At 41.7% G+C, this 16609-nt stretch overlaps 1 pseudogene; it reads left to right on the forward strand.

The window, feature by feature from the left end:
- Positions 1–8364: 8364 nt before the first annotated feature.
- The window catches only part of LOC102759209, a 15547-nt pseudogene continuing 7302 nt past the window's right edge, over positions 8365–16609 (forward strand).

A 16609-nucleotide genomic window follows, 5' to 3' on the forward strand; every position in this document is an offset into this window, starting at 1 on the left:
CTGATGGATAAGGGGTGTTCCAAATGGGTGTGGCTACATGATGGTGGAGCACCCATTAGCTGGAACCCAAGAGCAGATCCCCCCTTCCATCCCACTTCTTTGCTCACTCACAAGGAACAGGTGGTACTTTGTTGTGGTAAGCCACTGGGATCCTGTAATTAATTTGTTATCACCGTAAATTCTATTCTATCGTGGCTAACATAGTAACTATTCCTTGGAATTCTCTAAACCAAGCCTCAAGTAGAGTTTTAAACCCAGCATCAAGAGGAGCAGGTTTTAGGAGCAATGATTGCATTCCATTAGTCTTTTCTCAAATTGATGTAAAAGTCAAGTAATAACTCAATTTTATCAAAAATGTTTAAGTACTTTCCTCTTAAATCTGAATAATTTTGTTTAAAACTCCAAACTCTTCCATGTAAATGATATTTAAATGCTTTCAGCCCAGCCATTGTAGCTCAACCATTGAGCATTGACCCAGGAATAAAAAGGCCATCGGTTCGATTCCTGGTCAGGGCACATGCCTGGGTTGCAGGCTCGATCTCCCGTGGGGGGCATGCAGGAGGCAGCCAATCAATGATGCTCTCTCTATCAGGTTCTATCTCTCTATCCCTCTCCCTTTCTCTCTCTCTAAAAAAATAATAAAAACATTTTTTAAAAAAAATAAATAAACAAATGCTTTCAAAGTTCCTCTTTTTTAAAAAAAAAAGGGGAGGGGGGAATGAGAGAGAATCATTGATTTGCTGCCTCCTGTCTGCCCCCAACTGGGGATCAAGCCTGCATCCTGGACATGTATCCTTGGCCAGAATCAAAACCAGGACCCTTCAATCTCCTGGCAGACACTCTATCCACTGAGCCAAACCGGTTAGGGCTTCAAAGTTTCTCTTATTTCTCAACTGTCTTTCAGGCAGAGGGCCTTACCATAACAACTGAGGACACTCCCAAATACAGTTTCTTAGAATTAGAATTAGAATTAGAAGGCAGAGGCCTTGCAGTTGTGTTGCAGGTATGTTACCGAAGGTACCCACCAGATATTTTTGTGACATTAAGATATTTAAACTAATGTTTATCACGTAAAAAAATAAATCTAAGAATATGAACAGAGCAGCACTCTGCCAACTTCCTGGATTATGTGAGATAAAATGAAACGGTGAAACAAATGTTTTTCACAATTCACCCACCTGGCTGGATCCAAGTGATACAGGAGGAAGCAAACAGTTTGGTGGTTTGAGTTCAAGACTATGAGCAGTAAGAATAATGGACTGCTTGCTAACTTCCTTACTTCATTGGGGTTTTAGGAGGGTTAAACTGGTTAAAACACTTTGAAGATGACAAATGTTTAAGTGCTGAGCATTATTATTATCTGAAATTATTACTACATCAATTGCTTGTGTAATCAAGTATTATTATTGGAAGCTCTGCAAGAAAGTCTAATCTTTGGAGATTTTCGGCTCTCTTTGCAGAACAAAGAGGCATGGGTATCATTTATCCTAAGTACTTTAGACATGTAGATCAAGAGTATCTAGACAGTGAGTGAGTATTTCTTGTTTGCCCATATTTCAACTAATAAGAACTTTGTATTTATTGGCATCACCCAAAAAGCAATATGGTACTTTGGGAAGGAAAAAAAATATATACCCTTCTGATTCTAGAATAAGGTGAAACTAGCATGGAACCTACCCAAACATTTTCAACTGAGATTAAACCCTCCTGGCTATTTGAATAATTTGCTCTTTAAGTAATTAAAACTGTAGCCTATGGTCTTTAGTAAATTCTAGTAATTTCTCTGTAGTCTGTTTCAAGTATTTTTCTGTCTGGCTTCTTTCCAAAGAGTACACCTGTGTGTTAGTTGAACAATGTCTTACTGAAAGATGAAATTAACTAATTTTGTTTGATTTGGATCTTGCTTAAAAGTCTGAAGTTAGATATTTATATGCACAGCCACATAAAGAATACTAGCTTAAATTATTCCACCAGGGACTATAATAAGATTTCCATTTAGCCAATAGAACATTAGAATATGCTTAGCTAATGAAAACGATTCATCTCTGTATTTCTATCAAGCACAAGAGTGGGAGGAGGGGCAAAGAACTATTATTTTAAGTATAGAACTTCTGGTATTTTCATTTTCTTCCCTTCCATGCTACATCCTCTTCCTAAATTTATTCACTTTTGTTTCTGAACTTTGAAAAGACCGTGATCTATTTTAATTCATGAAAACTCAATAAAACATTGCTTTGTCATAAAATAATGGGTCTTTAATTCCTTTGATCCCCCCTTTCCATGTAAAATAAAAGCCTAATGATTCCTATTAAGTGGGAGGAATAACGTTTATTCCAATAACTACTTTCATTTTATGAGGGCAATTTAAGTTTTCACTTGTGCCCATTAATTATATGGGATGTCACAAATGTTAGGAGATGGGATTTGTTTATGTTTCCAATCTTTATCTCAATCACAGTTTTCTCTTTATACAGAATGAACACATAACTGAGTAGGGGTGCCACCAAGCACCCTTCCACCACCTCCAGAGTGCAGGTGTGCGCAGTGAGAATCTGGTGCCATTCACAACCGTGCTAATTTCTGACAATCATACTTTCCACCAAGGCTGTGCCAGAATGGCCTCAGGATGGCCTCCAAGGAGCCCCCATCTTGCTGTCAGAACATACAAATTCTCCTGGCACTTAACATGTGGGCTTTACCGGGCCTTGACAGGAGGAATACTGCTGATCTCCCTAGCCAGGCTATCTGGTGCCTAACACAAGAGACCAAGTCAAGAAAGAGAGGCAAAGTTCAGTTCAAGAAAGAAAGACGGCTTTTAATTGTATAATGGGCCTCTTATATCGCATCCCAAATCTTTTGCAAACTGCCTTGGGGAAGGTAATGAATGGTTGCAATTTTTAAAAAAATCAACTCTACAATAAAAAAAATAGAGAAACAAATAAATGAGAAAGATAACACTAGTTTAGAAATAGGTATCATGTGAGAATCGTTAGGCAAAAAAGTAGAACATACAGATGCTTAAACAGATTGGAATGGATGGAAGAACCAAGTAGGCACTCAATAGTCATAAAGAAGATGATACATCAAATTTTCATGAGGCACTAAATATTCATGAAATCTTTAGCCACCTGTTGGTGATGCCAATTTAACCTCTATTGTTCTCAACACACCACTTAGTTTGGGGTGCTTGTTATGCAGCCTTAATATTTGTGGGACTCGTGACCCACAGAACTGATCCCCAAAGAGCATAAGTAGAATCTGCATCTTTGAAGGCCATATGTCCAAAACTTTAACCACACACATACAAGAAAAGCCTAATTGTATTGATATATAAAGAGCTCTTACAAATCAGTAAGAAAATATAAACACAATTTTTAAAATTGGCAAAAGTTATGAACATGCAAGTTCACAGTAAAAGAAATGTGTTAAAGCATGTTTTAGAAGTGTATATAATCAAAGAGAGACATGAAAAGAGGGCAGAGTTTAGAGTTTGGCCTTCAGGTACTCCCCATAGCTGCCCTTTTATAGCTCCTTCAGCATTAGGGTGAGGAGAGGGAGAGAGAGGGACGAAATGGCAGATAAATGCTGCGCTCTCTTCTCTGGGGGGGTGTTGGGGCAGGTAAGCCCATGCTGGCTCTCCAGAGCAGCACACAAGTGCTTCTTTGGAGGGATATGCATTCCTCTAACTCAGTGGTTCTCAACCTTCTGGCCCTTTAAATACAGTTCCTCATGTTGTGACCCAGCCATAAAATTATTTTCGTTGCTACTTCATAACTGTAATGTAGCTACTGTTATGAATCGTAATGTAAATATCTGATATGCAGGATGGTCTTAGGCGACCCCTGTGAAAGGGTCGTTCGACCGTCAAAGGGATTGCGACCCACAGGTTGAGAACCGCTGCTCTAACTCATCAGATTCACCCCCCAAAAATGTACTTGGTATTGCGAGGAATGTCTTAGGATCCAAATTCTGATGAAGGTGGTCTGGGGTGGGGCTGAGTTTCTGCTCACTTAGACATTTAGATTTCATGTAGCTTATTCTGTCCCAGCCCTTTCCATGGAACTCTGGTGTGAGGGGTTTGCTACCCTAAAGTCACAGTGTCTCCCTCCACGAAATGGGGTGAATGGATCACTCCAACATTCTGTGTCACCTTTTGTCACACAAATTCAAGAGAAGTAAATGGCCACAATTCTCACAAGAGAAAATTCTGTCATGGACCCTAGTAAGGAGATACTATTGCAAAGAATCCAAAGGACATTCTCAGGGAGTGGTTCCATGGCATGAGCCACAGGAATAGTATTGGGGTTATGGCCCTCCATCCCTCCTTCATTTCCCTCTTCATTCTTTTTCTACCTGATCTTTAACTTATAGCCTTGCTACTCACAGGGGAATTTGATAGAAACATGGAAACTCAGCCCCACCACAGGCCACCTTCATCAGAATCTGCACCCTAACAAGATCCTCAGGTTACTCTGAAACACATTCAAATTGGAGAAGTACCGATTTATAAAATTTCTGGCTTCTCCCACTCCCACTATTCACAGCCACGTTTATTTTTAGTGAGGTGGCTCTGCGGAGGTATGAGGGGTGGGAGGCCTATTCCTCTTTTATTCTCCTTCATCTGCACAACATTTTGGTTCTGGACCCATTCTTTCTCTTTTTCTTCTTACCCTTTCTTGTGGCCTTTGCCCTTCTACTTCAGTTGATAAATGGCTGTCCAGGCTCCTTGGCCTCACTTACCCCTCTCCCAGTGAGGCTGGAAAAGCACCCCAGAATCAGCTGTGGCTGGCTTGACAGGCCCCACCCTGCCTCTTCTCGTGCCAGATGTAATCATTCCCAGAGTTCAGAGGTTTATGACTTGTTTCTTGTAGTTCCAAATGTGCGGTCAAGATGCCCTGGTGTTGAGTTGGCAGGACTAATGGCTTATTTAAATATTTTCCAATTCTGCTCTTTCAGAACACTTCTTCCACGTTGATATCGCTTGCATGGGAAGATGAATGTAGTGAAATCATATGGCTCGTGTCTTTAAACTGTTGTACTGATTAAGTCACTATGCCGGCAGTTTCCACAAATTATGAAAGAAAGGGTATCTGTCGTGGACCCTACTCAGGAAATTTTGCCCCCCAAATTTTTCCATAGGTTCTTGGATGCACTTTGTGATTTTGCTTCCTAAACATGGAAATTATATGTGAAGTCCAGAAAAGGCAAAGATGGCTTTCTGTGTTCCTCGGGTACTTGGGGAATTCACCTGCATCCACAGAGCCCAATGCCTTTATATGAATGCACACACACACATACACACATGCACACACATGAACATATACATGCACATATTGCCCAAGCTATTGACCCCTTCAGAAACAGGAAAAAAAAAAAACAAGGTTATCTCTAGAAAGAAAAATTGACTGTAAAACTGGTGATGCTATGCCTCTTATAGGCATTAGGATATTGAGGCCAATTCAGCTAAAATTGACATTTAAAACAAGCTGCAGATAATTTTCCCCCTAATTGAGTCAGCCACTTAGATAAACTGAGGCCATTTGGGACTCGTTGAAAGAATAATGGTCCCAAGGAGCATCCCTTGATGAGACAATGGTGACATCTGGACTCTCCAGACTTCTGCCATCCAGCGTGAACGTCTGTGCTGTGGGTCCATAAACAGCTCCATAAACAAGTTTATTTCTAGTCTGGTCTAGTCATGATCAAAGTTCTAAATGTTCAGCAAAGCCCATCCTGCTTACCTCACATCAACAAATAATCTCTCCAAAAATCTAAACCAAAACTCACACAGGCAACAAAAGGGAAAAAATAAATTGGACAAAACTTCTGTGCATCAAAGAACACTGTCAATAGAGTAAAAAGACAACCCACAGAATGGAAGAAAATATTTGCAAATCATATATCTGATAAGAGCTTAATGTCCAGAATATATAAAAAGCTCCTACAACTCAACAACAAAAAGACAAACCCAAATTAAGAATGGGCATAGGGCCGAAACCGGTTTGGCTCAGTGGATAGAGCGTCGGCCTGCGGACTGAAAGGTCCCAGGTTCGATTCCGGTCAAGGGCATGTACCTGGGTTGCGGGCACATCCCCAGTGGGGGATGTGCAGGAGGCGGCTGATCGATGTTTCTCTCTCATCGATGTTTCTGACTCTCTATTTCTCTCCCTTCCTCTCTGTAAAAAATCAATAAAAATATATTTAAAAAAAAGAATGGGCATAGGACTTGAATAGGTATGTCTCCAAAGAAAATATACAAATGGCCTATAAGCACATGAAAAGATACTCAATGTCACCAGTCATTAGAGAAATGCATATCAAAATCACAATGAGATTGCTATAATTAAAAAAAAATAAAAATAAATAGCAGGGGTTGGTGAGGATGTAGAGAAATTAGAACCTTTGTGTGCTGATGGTAAGAATATAAAATAGTGCAGAGCCCCTCTGGAACACAGTTCGTTAGTACCTCAGAAAACTAAACCTAGAATATTTGATCCAACAATTACACTCATATGTATATGCCCCCACAGAATTGAAAATAGGGACTCAAACATATTTAATGCCAATGTTCATGGTAGCATTATTCTCAACAGCCAAAAGGTGAAAAGAGCCCAAGGGTCCATCGGTAGATGGACAAAGAGATAAACGTAATGTGGCATATACACAGAACAAAATATTGTTCAGCCATAAAAAGGAATGGAGGTCTGATACATGCTATAATGTGGATGGACCTTGAAAACATTATGCTAAGTGAAATTAGCCAGACTCAAAAGAAAAAATACTGTGTGCCTATGCTTAAATGAAATACAATGTGGATGGACCTTGAAAACATTATGCTAACTGAAATTAGCCAGACTCAAAAGAAAAAAATACTGTGTGCCTATGCTTAAATGAAATACCAAAAAGAGGCAAATTCATAGAGGCAGGAAGTAGATTGCGGGGGTCTGGGGGAGGCACCAAGCACCTGAATGGGTAAGTCACCCAGATTCACAAGGGGAAGCCATGGACTCCCCTCTTCATGGAAGGACCAGCAAGCTCTCCCTTGTCTGATCTACATTTTCTCCTCTCATTCCCTTCTGGCCTGGGAGGACTCCAGCTGAAAGGGCTCCCATTCTTCCTCCTGGTTCTCACTCTGCTCTCTGGCCTCACTAAGGAACAGTAACTATTAAAAGACAAAACAAAACTGAGAATTTCACTGTCAGGCAAAAATGCAAAAACACTTAAGGAATGGCCTGAGAATCTCTAAAGAGCCCTCGTCTAGAGGAGAAACAAACAGAAAACACTTAACACATAAATACAGTCTGAGAAATGCTGTAACTGGTGCATGCATCTCAGAGGAGGGCGGGACTACCTGGGCAGGGTGGCCGTGGGAGCAGGGACACCTTCACAGAGGTGTCCTCATAAACAAACAACAATATCTTCAGGGGAGAAACATTTGCCCATTTCAGTGGCACTACTAGTTTAGCGAATACTTTTATCTCTCATCATATAAATGACTCCAAATGTCAGTATTACTTAACATAGAGCATTGCTTTACTAGAAAAACGTTGATGTTGTTTGGGTCCCAGTTTTGCTCTACTTCCTTTGCTTTTTCACTCTGTTGAACTTTACCCTGGATTAAACGTCATCTGAGTTCAGATAAAGTTCTACCACCACCTGTGACCACGGTTGCCTCCATGTTTTCGCACAGAAATCTTGGCCAAGTTACTGGATTTCATACCAGCTGTGGCAAAGTAGGACGATTACCTAATGCAGCCCAACAAATACTGTGCCAATTGTTTCGGGACCTGCCTTGATGTTATCACTGCTGTAGTCATCTCATTTACTACCCTCTCCAACTAACTCTCCTCAACCTACTTAGCTGCTCCATAACCTTTCCCTGTGAGCTCCTCGATGATCTTACTGTACTTAGCCCAAGGTTTTGCTTTGTTTGGTTTTCACGAGACATTTATGTGTTCCAAATAACTTTTTCCTTTTTAGCTAAATCAAGCAGCGAAGCTCCTGAAGATGCACTGGTTTGATACTCTCCAGCCACAGATTCAGGGCATGATAATCCAAGATCATGAGGATTATGATCAATGATGTATTGCCCTATTTTAGATTAGTAGTGAAACCACACAGACTCTACATAGAGCCTGCCCCCTCTGGCACATCACACTGAGTTTTTCTGAGCTGGCTGTGACCATCACAATACAAAGCAAGCACTCTGGAAGTATAGAAGAGGCAGATGATTACAATCTAAGGAGATACTGAAGACTGGAAAGATAGGAGGTGGAACTGGACCTTCAAGGCTGGGTAGAATTCAGAAAGTTTAGAACAAGAGAAAGGCCCACCAAGGAAATGGAACATCTTGGGCAGAACACCATGGTAGAGAAAGACCCAGTTAGTTTTGGTGAGGATTGAGTTTTTTGGGTGGGGCATAGAAGTAGGGGAAGGGAAGTAATTGGGTCAGAGCCAGATCATGTAGGATTTGGGGTGGCAAGTAGGACGCGGACTTTGTTATGGATGGAGAGGTTTTAAAAACTTAATAATTAGGATGCCAGCTGCTGAAAGGATGAGGAGCAGGAAGAAAGAAATGTTGTGGCAATCAAGCTGATCAAACTGAAGTCAGGTTGGATATGGGAAAGTAGGAGTAAAGGGCTGGTATGAAGAAGAAGAAGAAAAGTCAAAGATTAGACAATGCATATCAAAATATTCTCCCAGTGCGAGATCCAAGGGAGGCAGTCAACAAATACTCATTGAAGTTGACGGTTCCAGGATTTGGAGTGTAAGTGGCTGGTGATGACATTTGCCAGAATCAGGAAAAGAAAACTAGGCATTGGCAGGAAGATCATGGACATGTATTTGAGGTGTTTTGGAGACATGCAGGTAGAGATGACTAATTGGCATTGGACTTACCAATCTGGAGCTTGGGAAAGGAGATGTGCTCTTCCAACCCTACTTCATAGCGAATAAAAATAATGCTGTCCAAGGAAGTAGCTCAATGATTTGGTCTAATTTGTACTCACAAGTGCTGATTTATCATAAATGAGATTCCTTTCCATCATTATTACATTTAACTTCCTAAAGCCCTTTCTGCGTTCTAAAAGAGTTTGCTTATGTGTCAACACAGGCCCTGGCTCATGCTCCAGCCCCAGATACAGGGGAAATGCAAAGCTCTCTTAACTCTGAGGGACCCAAAGGAAGAGTGCCTCAGCTTGGCATAGCTCCTCTCCCCGGCTTTGCTCTTAGTAACTTGCATTGTAACAATTCTGTTAACACAGGCCACCATGCTATGGAATTCATGTGGGATTGGTAAAAGACTCTTAACGGTCTCATACAGTCCCTAAGTTTTATCTTGAAATATGGTTTAATCACTTCATCAAGATTCAAAAGATTTAACTATCCAAAACCATTTCTAAGAGTGCTGATTTAATTGCTGTTGTATTTCACTGCCTTTCACACATGTTCTTGAAGCATTTTGACCACATGTAACCAGATGAACTAGAGAATGAATTTCTAGAGTGATTTCTTAAGAGCCAAGAAGTAAGAATGGGGATTTTATTCTACAGTTCAAGAGGCACAAGCCCTAGCATGTCTGGAAACAGACAAAAGCACGGCCACATAGATATGTTTCCTATTTGCCACCCTGGGGAACCTCTTCTACCTGTTTATTTTCATTCCGAGGAGAAAAAATGCAGACGCAACGTGGACCTTGGAAAGTGACTTCTGTGCCACCGTGGGCAATGGTGTTAGGTTCGGATCTGCATCGGGAGATTTTTAAACAATGATGAGAGCCAGGTGTGTGCCTCCTGACTCCTCTCAAAGCCTTGCCTTCTGTTCAGCATCTCCTCTCCCTGGTCTGCCTACAACGAAAGCCCCAGAAGGAGGTTTCTCAGGCTTCCTGGTAAGCACAAACCCACCTTGGTGACCCAGAGCACGGCCACCAAGCCACCAGGCAAACTCCCAGCCAAGTCGGAAAGGGTGAGAGCTTCCACTGCGTATGGGAATACTATATGCTACGAGTCTCTCTAGTAAGAGATGAAAACAGACTCACCTAACCAGTAGAGTCAATGTTACCATTTCCTCCCCCTAGGGTTTTATTAGTCCACAAAGCTTATTTTCACCTTATATCTGAATATATATATATTTAAAGCCAGCTACCATAACGCCGCAACGACCGGAACAACCAGAGAAACACCAGGCTTCTCGCCCAGGCTGGCCCGCGCCCCCGGGAGCGGTTAGGGGCGCCCCTGGGCAACGCAATAGAGGGTGCGAGTTCAATGGGGGAAGGTCTTAAGGGTCTGTGGGGTGGGGTGGTCGCTCGGTGTAGGTGTGGAGGGTGCTGGGGAAGGGGAAGATCCGACTGGGAAACGGCTCAGCACAGTACCTTTCTCATTGCGACCAGGACGGCGCAGGCCGTGGACTGAATGGCGGGTTATTTCACGAGTGCGCTTGGGACCGACATGTTCACGGCAGCGGCAGTGCTCCCGACACTTCACTGATTCCATATTTGGAATCAACAGCTATCAACGCCAAAGAACAGAAAAATCCTCTCCAACTAGAGGCCCTGGACCAACGTGACTGAAGGAAACACCACTTAGGGGGAAGCTAGAGAAACCGGAAGTGTGCAACCAGAGGATGGTGGGATTGTGGAGGACGCCTGGGCGCCCATAGGCTTGTGGGATTGTGGAGGACACCTGGGCGCCCAGAGGATTGTGGGATTGTGGAGGACGCCTGGGCGCCCAGAGGCTTGTGGGATTGTGGAGGACGCCTGGGCGCCCAGAGGCTTGTGGGATTGTGGAGGACGCCTGGGCGCCCAGAGGCTTGTGGGATTGTGAAGGTCGCCAAGGCGCCCAGGGCTAGAAGGTTACTACACGTAGTCAGTCCTATAGTCCTCAGTCTTGGAATACAGTGGGGCCTTGACTTATGAGTGTCCCAACTAAGGAGTTTTTTGAGATACCAGCTGTCTCTCGGGGGATTTTTTGCATTGAGTTGACAGAATAATTTGAGTTAACGAGCTCGGTCTTGGAACCAATTAAACTCGTAAGTCAAGGCCCCACTGTATTTGGACGTGACTTATGGAGGGAAATTGCTACCTTGGTTTGAAGCGGAGGACAAGAGCCGCGAGTAGGACCAGCTCTAGGAGGAGCACACACGCACCTCCCAGGGGCTGCAGATGAAGCACCGCAACAAAGCCTCCAATGAAACCGTCACGATCTTCGAAGAGCAGGGCCAGACTCCAGAGAAGTGCAGCAGGGAGTATCTGGAGCACTTCCGGCGTGAGGGCCATGAAAATGAGATGCAGAGGATCCTGCTGAGCTCAGAATGGCGCAAGTCTCGCATCACCAAGATCCACGGGAGCCGCAGGAAGCTGGAACAGGAGCTGCGGACACAGGCCTTGGACAACTGGGAGATGGATCAGCGCAAGAACAGCTTGAAGCCAGACCTCATGCAACTGCGCAAAATCCGAGACCAGGACCTGGTATGGCTCAGCCAGAAAGGCGCCCGGCAGAAGAAAATCAACGAGTGGTTGGGAATCAAAAATGAGCCTGACGACCAGTCTGCACTGATGGAGGATGAGGATGACCTTCCCCACCATGAGGAACGAACCCGGTATGTGGGCAATTCAACCGCTCACAGGCTGAGGAAATGCTGAACAGCAAGCGGGATGGCACCTTCCTCATCCGTGAGAGCAGCGAGCGCGGCTGCGGTGCCTGCTTGGTGGTGGTGGACGGCGATACACCCAGCACTGTGTCATCTACCGCTGGCCACTGGCTTGGGTTCTGCGGGTCTCTGAAGGAGCTGGTGCTGCATGACCAGCACACCTCCCTCGTGCAACACAACGATGCACTTACCGTCACACTGGCACATCCCCCGCCCCCGCAGCCCGCTGACTCATACAGCCCAGGACTCCATCTTTCTGTCTCTCTCTCTTCTTTGTGAATCTTTCTCTGTCTCAATCTCTCTTGCTTTCTCTGAGTCTCTCTCTTCCTGTCACTCTTTCTATCCCCATCTCTGTCCTCTCTCTCTCTCTTAGTCTATGTACCTCTAAGTCTCTGTTAGAGGACTGTACCTCCTCCTGGCAGGTGGGTTTTGTATTGTACGTTGATACTGATGTGGATATAAAACATTGAACTCAAAAAAAAAAAAAGGAAAATGGAATAGTGATGAATAAGAAACTTTGGAGACAGTGAAGGGCAGTTTGTCCAGATTGTTGAGAGCTCAGAATTAGAGTTTAATTGGGATAAAAATCCTCTTAATAGCACCTGATGCCTGAAATCTGAGCACTCTACTTTTAGATTTTCCAGTTCACATTTTTGGAGACTGCCTATCAAAACCCTCCTGGCTGGAAAGTGTTCGTATAGAAGCCCATAAGTATTAAGTGTTTGCTGTTTACCATGCTTAGCTCTTTGTAAGGAATATGGAATAATGTTAAACGCCTCATGTTCTCAAGAAGCTTGACTTTTAAAATAAAAAATAAAGAAGAAATATAAATATTAAAAAGAAAAAGTTTGAGTTTTAGGGGTGAAACAAGCAGCCAGGCAAGCAGTTAGGGGTGATCAGGCAGGTAAGCAAAGCAGTTAGGAGCCAGCTGTCCCAGATTGAGAGAGGGATGTCCGACTGTCGGTTTAGGCCCAATGTGCGGGATCAGGCCTAAACCAGCAGTCGGACATCCCCCGAAAGGTCTCAGATTGTGATGCAGGCCAGACTGAGGGACCCCTCACCAACACCACCACCATGCACAAATTTCGTGCACTGGGCCTCTAATTTTTTTTAAAAAAGAAATGGACATATTTCTCCTCAGGAAGTCTTTTCCAATATTCACTAAATTTATTACATTTGAAGATATTTTTAATATAAAACTATCATTTGTAATGAAATTAAACTTGTTTCCCTGTTTCTTTCCTCCTGTGCTTTAAGTTTTATCTTCTCCTGAGGTTGTCACAGGAAAGAGCACCAGGTGAAAAGTCCAGAGGGCTGTCTTTCAGTCTGGACCCTGCCAATAATGTTGGAAAACGCAGAGGTCAGTTAATCCTTCCTCTCCCCTCAGAGGGCACACATTCTGAGCCACTTGCCCCATGAGACTGCTGTGAGCTTCAGACAGGAACCATGTCTGTGAAATCAATTGAAAACCCACCATGAGCCAGAGCAAGGAAAGGATGCTTCAAATTTTCCATAGATATTTCACATCAAACATCATATCTTTTCGATGTACTCAGTTTCCTTTGATATTATTCATAGCTTTGGCCCTCAAATAGTTCACATTCTTAGAATTAACTTCATAATAATCTCACTGTTACATGTGCTTCCTGCAGTACTTGGAGCCAACTGCGAAGACAGCTTTCTCATCTGGGAACAAAAGATTTTCCTGGCTGTTATTCCATATGAACATTGATTGAAGCTATATAGAATCAGACCATCAGTGTCCTGTCAATTACCATTGGATTACTATTTCAGTCCACCTATGCTCATGTAGCAAACACCACAGAATACCAGCTGCAGAGACCACGCAGCCTCTGGGAACTAGGAAGTGAGTGAGGAGTAAATTAAGGAGGAGCATACTTCATCGATTGTGAATTTTTGGAGGATGTTGTGGGAAATTTTTTTCTTTTTTTTTTTTAAGCAAAGCTTCTTTTCAGAGTTCCACAATTCATCATTAAAAATTACGATGGTTTTCAAAATGAGTCTTTGGCAAAGGAGATTATGTCTGGTCTGGTAGAAATCCTAGCAGCTTTCTTTCTTAACCAACAGCTCATCTAAAACCTTTTAGCTGATCCAGAACATAAGAGAACATACAATGAAGTTTGGAGGGGAGGAGACTCAAAATCAGCTGAAAGGAAATTAAGCTTTTCTTGGATGGAGCCTGTGTAAAATCTTTTGCACTTGTGTGTAGAACTGCTCAGAGCAACATCTGTGGAGTTGATTCAGGAACAACGATTGCACTAGACGGGGTCCAGGAACATATATTAAGACTAGAAAGAGGGATTTTCTGAAAATCTGAGTTTTGTTTTCTTCTATAATATTGCTAATAAATGGAAATGCTACTATGTGAAATATGGCACTGCTTTTGCTATGAAACAGCCATGTATACAGTAAATGTAAGGTGAATATAGGTTACTATGTCTTGTTAATTATATATCACAGCACAAGCAGTATAGATGCCTTCTAAAAGTTAATAACCTAGTGCATACACTGTACATTGATAAGGACAATTTAATTACCTCTAACTTATTAATAAAAGCATTTGGATTTTACTTCTCTATTAAACAAATATTTATATTTTTATTATTTTTATTTCTTACCGATTTTATTGGGGTGACATTGGTTACTAAAATAATATAGGCTTTAAGTGTACAATTCTGTAACACATCACCTGTATATGATATTGTGTGTTCACCATCCAAAGTCGTTTCTTTCTGTCACCATTTATCCCCCTTGACCCTCTTCTACCTTCCCCATCCCCTTTTCCTCCTGTAATCACCATACCTTGGTCTGTGTCTAAGGTTGGTTTTTCTTTTCCTGTTTAATCCCTTCACCTTTTTCACCTAGTCCTCCAATCCCCTCCCCTCAGACATCTGTCAGTCTGTTTTCTGTATCTATGAGACTGCTTCTATTTTGTTTGTTTATTTTGTTCATTAGATTCCACATATAAGTAAAATCAGATGGCATTTGTCTTTCTCTGACTGGCCTATTCCACTTAGCACAATACTTTCCAGGTCCATGTATGCTGTGTAAATGTACCACAGGGATTTTGTTTTGTTTTATCCATTCATCTACTGATAGGCATTTGGGCTGTTTCCAGTATCATGCCATCTGCAAATAGTGACAGTTTTACTTCTTCCTTTCCGATTTGGATGCCTTTTATTTCTTCTTCTTGTCTGATTGCTGTGGCTAGAATTTCCAGTACTATGTTAAATAAGAGTGGTAAAAGTGGACATCCCTGTCTCAAGGAAAACATTTTATGCCCATTGAGTATGGCTGTGAGTTTGTTATATGTGGCTTTTATTTTGTTGAGTATCTTCCCTTTACTTCCTCTTTGCTGAGAGTTTTTACCATAAAATGATGCTGGATTTTATCAAAAGTTTTTTGGGGTTTTTTTTGCATCTATTGATATAATCATGTGGGGGGTTTTTTTATCCTTCATTTTGTTTATGTGGTGTATCATGTTTATTGATTTGCATATATTGTATCAACCTTGCATTCCCAAAATAAATGCCACTTGATCATGGTGTATGATCTTTTTAATGTAGTACTGGATCCAGTTTGCTAATATTTTGTTGAGGATTTTAGCAGCTGTGTTATTCAGGGATATTGGCCTATAATTTTCTTTCTTTGTGGTATCTTTACCTGGTTTTGGAATTAGGATAATCCTGGCCTTGTAAAATGATCTTGGTAGTTTTCTCTCCTCTTGAATTTTTTGGAAAAGTTTGAGAAGAATAGATGTCAGTTCTTCTTTGAATATTTGGTAAATTTCACCTATGAAGCTATCCAGTGTAGGACTTTTGTTTGCTGGGAGTTTTTTTTAATTACTACTTCAATTTCATTAGTTGTAATCTATCTACTCAGATTTTCTGATTCTTCCCGATTCTGTTTTGGAAGATTATATGTTTCTAGGAATTTATCCATTTTTGTCTAGATCATCCAATTTGTTGGCATATAATTGTTTGTAATATTTTCTTACAATCCTTTGTATTTCTGTGGAGTTAGCGTTACTTCTCTTTTATTTCTGATTTTATTTATTTGTGTCCTCATGTTTTTTGATGAGTCTGCATAAAGGTTTGTCAACCTTGTTTATCTCTTCAAAGAAACAGTGAATGAGAGAGTTTCCAAGTTCAAATTGTCACTTTGAACTGAGTACACACTATGAAGAACAAATATATGTCAGAACTGCCTGAAAAGTACTGGTGCCTTCAATGCAATCACTGGTGATAAAAACCCACTTTCATCTCTGGACAGGTGGGATCAGATACAGAAAAATTCATATGCTTCTGAATTGAACACTCACTGTATGTAGTAAAGGTATTTTTCATCAAAGCCTTAAGTACAAGTAAGGTGACATATCAAAAGATGTTTTCAGTGAGAATAAAAGCTACTTTTTTTCAGGAGAAAACCAGTGGGTAGTTAGCGTTGGTGGGTGCGAAAGACTTACTGAATGGATTCTCATTCACAGGAACTTGGAAAAACAGGTGACGTTGTCATGAAAACTGCCGTCCTCCCAACATTTTACTATTCATGCCATTGCTCATGATGCCCTTGAAAATGTGATTTTAAAAACTGAGGATTTCTACTCCTCAAACATTTCTACTGCACAAACACACAATTTTTTTGAACATATTTTATTTTGTTGAAAATGTATTTGTTCCATAACCTGGTGTTGATCGTGCATGGTGGAAAGAACTTTGAATTGGCTCTCCACTGACATAGGTGAGTTCACTCAACCTCTATGGATCTCAGTCCCCGATCTGTACACTGGGAGGGTTGGACTAAGTGCCCTCTGCGTAGCTTTCTAAAACTAACACTACACATGTTCATAATTGTAGAAAATTCAGTATTCCTTATTGGTTATCCTGCCTTGGAAGCAGGTAATCTTGGTGCAAGGGGTGGCTGGCTCCTTCACTCACTCTTT

This window comes from Myotis davidii, unplaced genomic scaffold (genome assembly GCF_000327345.1).
Source record: "Myotis davidii unplaced genomic scaffold, ASM32734v1 scaffold238, whole genome shotgun sequence".
In the NCBI taxonomy this organism is placed as follows: domain Eukaryota; kingdom Metazoa; phylum Chordata; class Mammalia; order Chiroptera; family Vespertilionidae; genus Myotis; species Myotis davidii.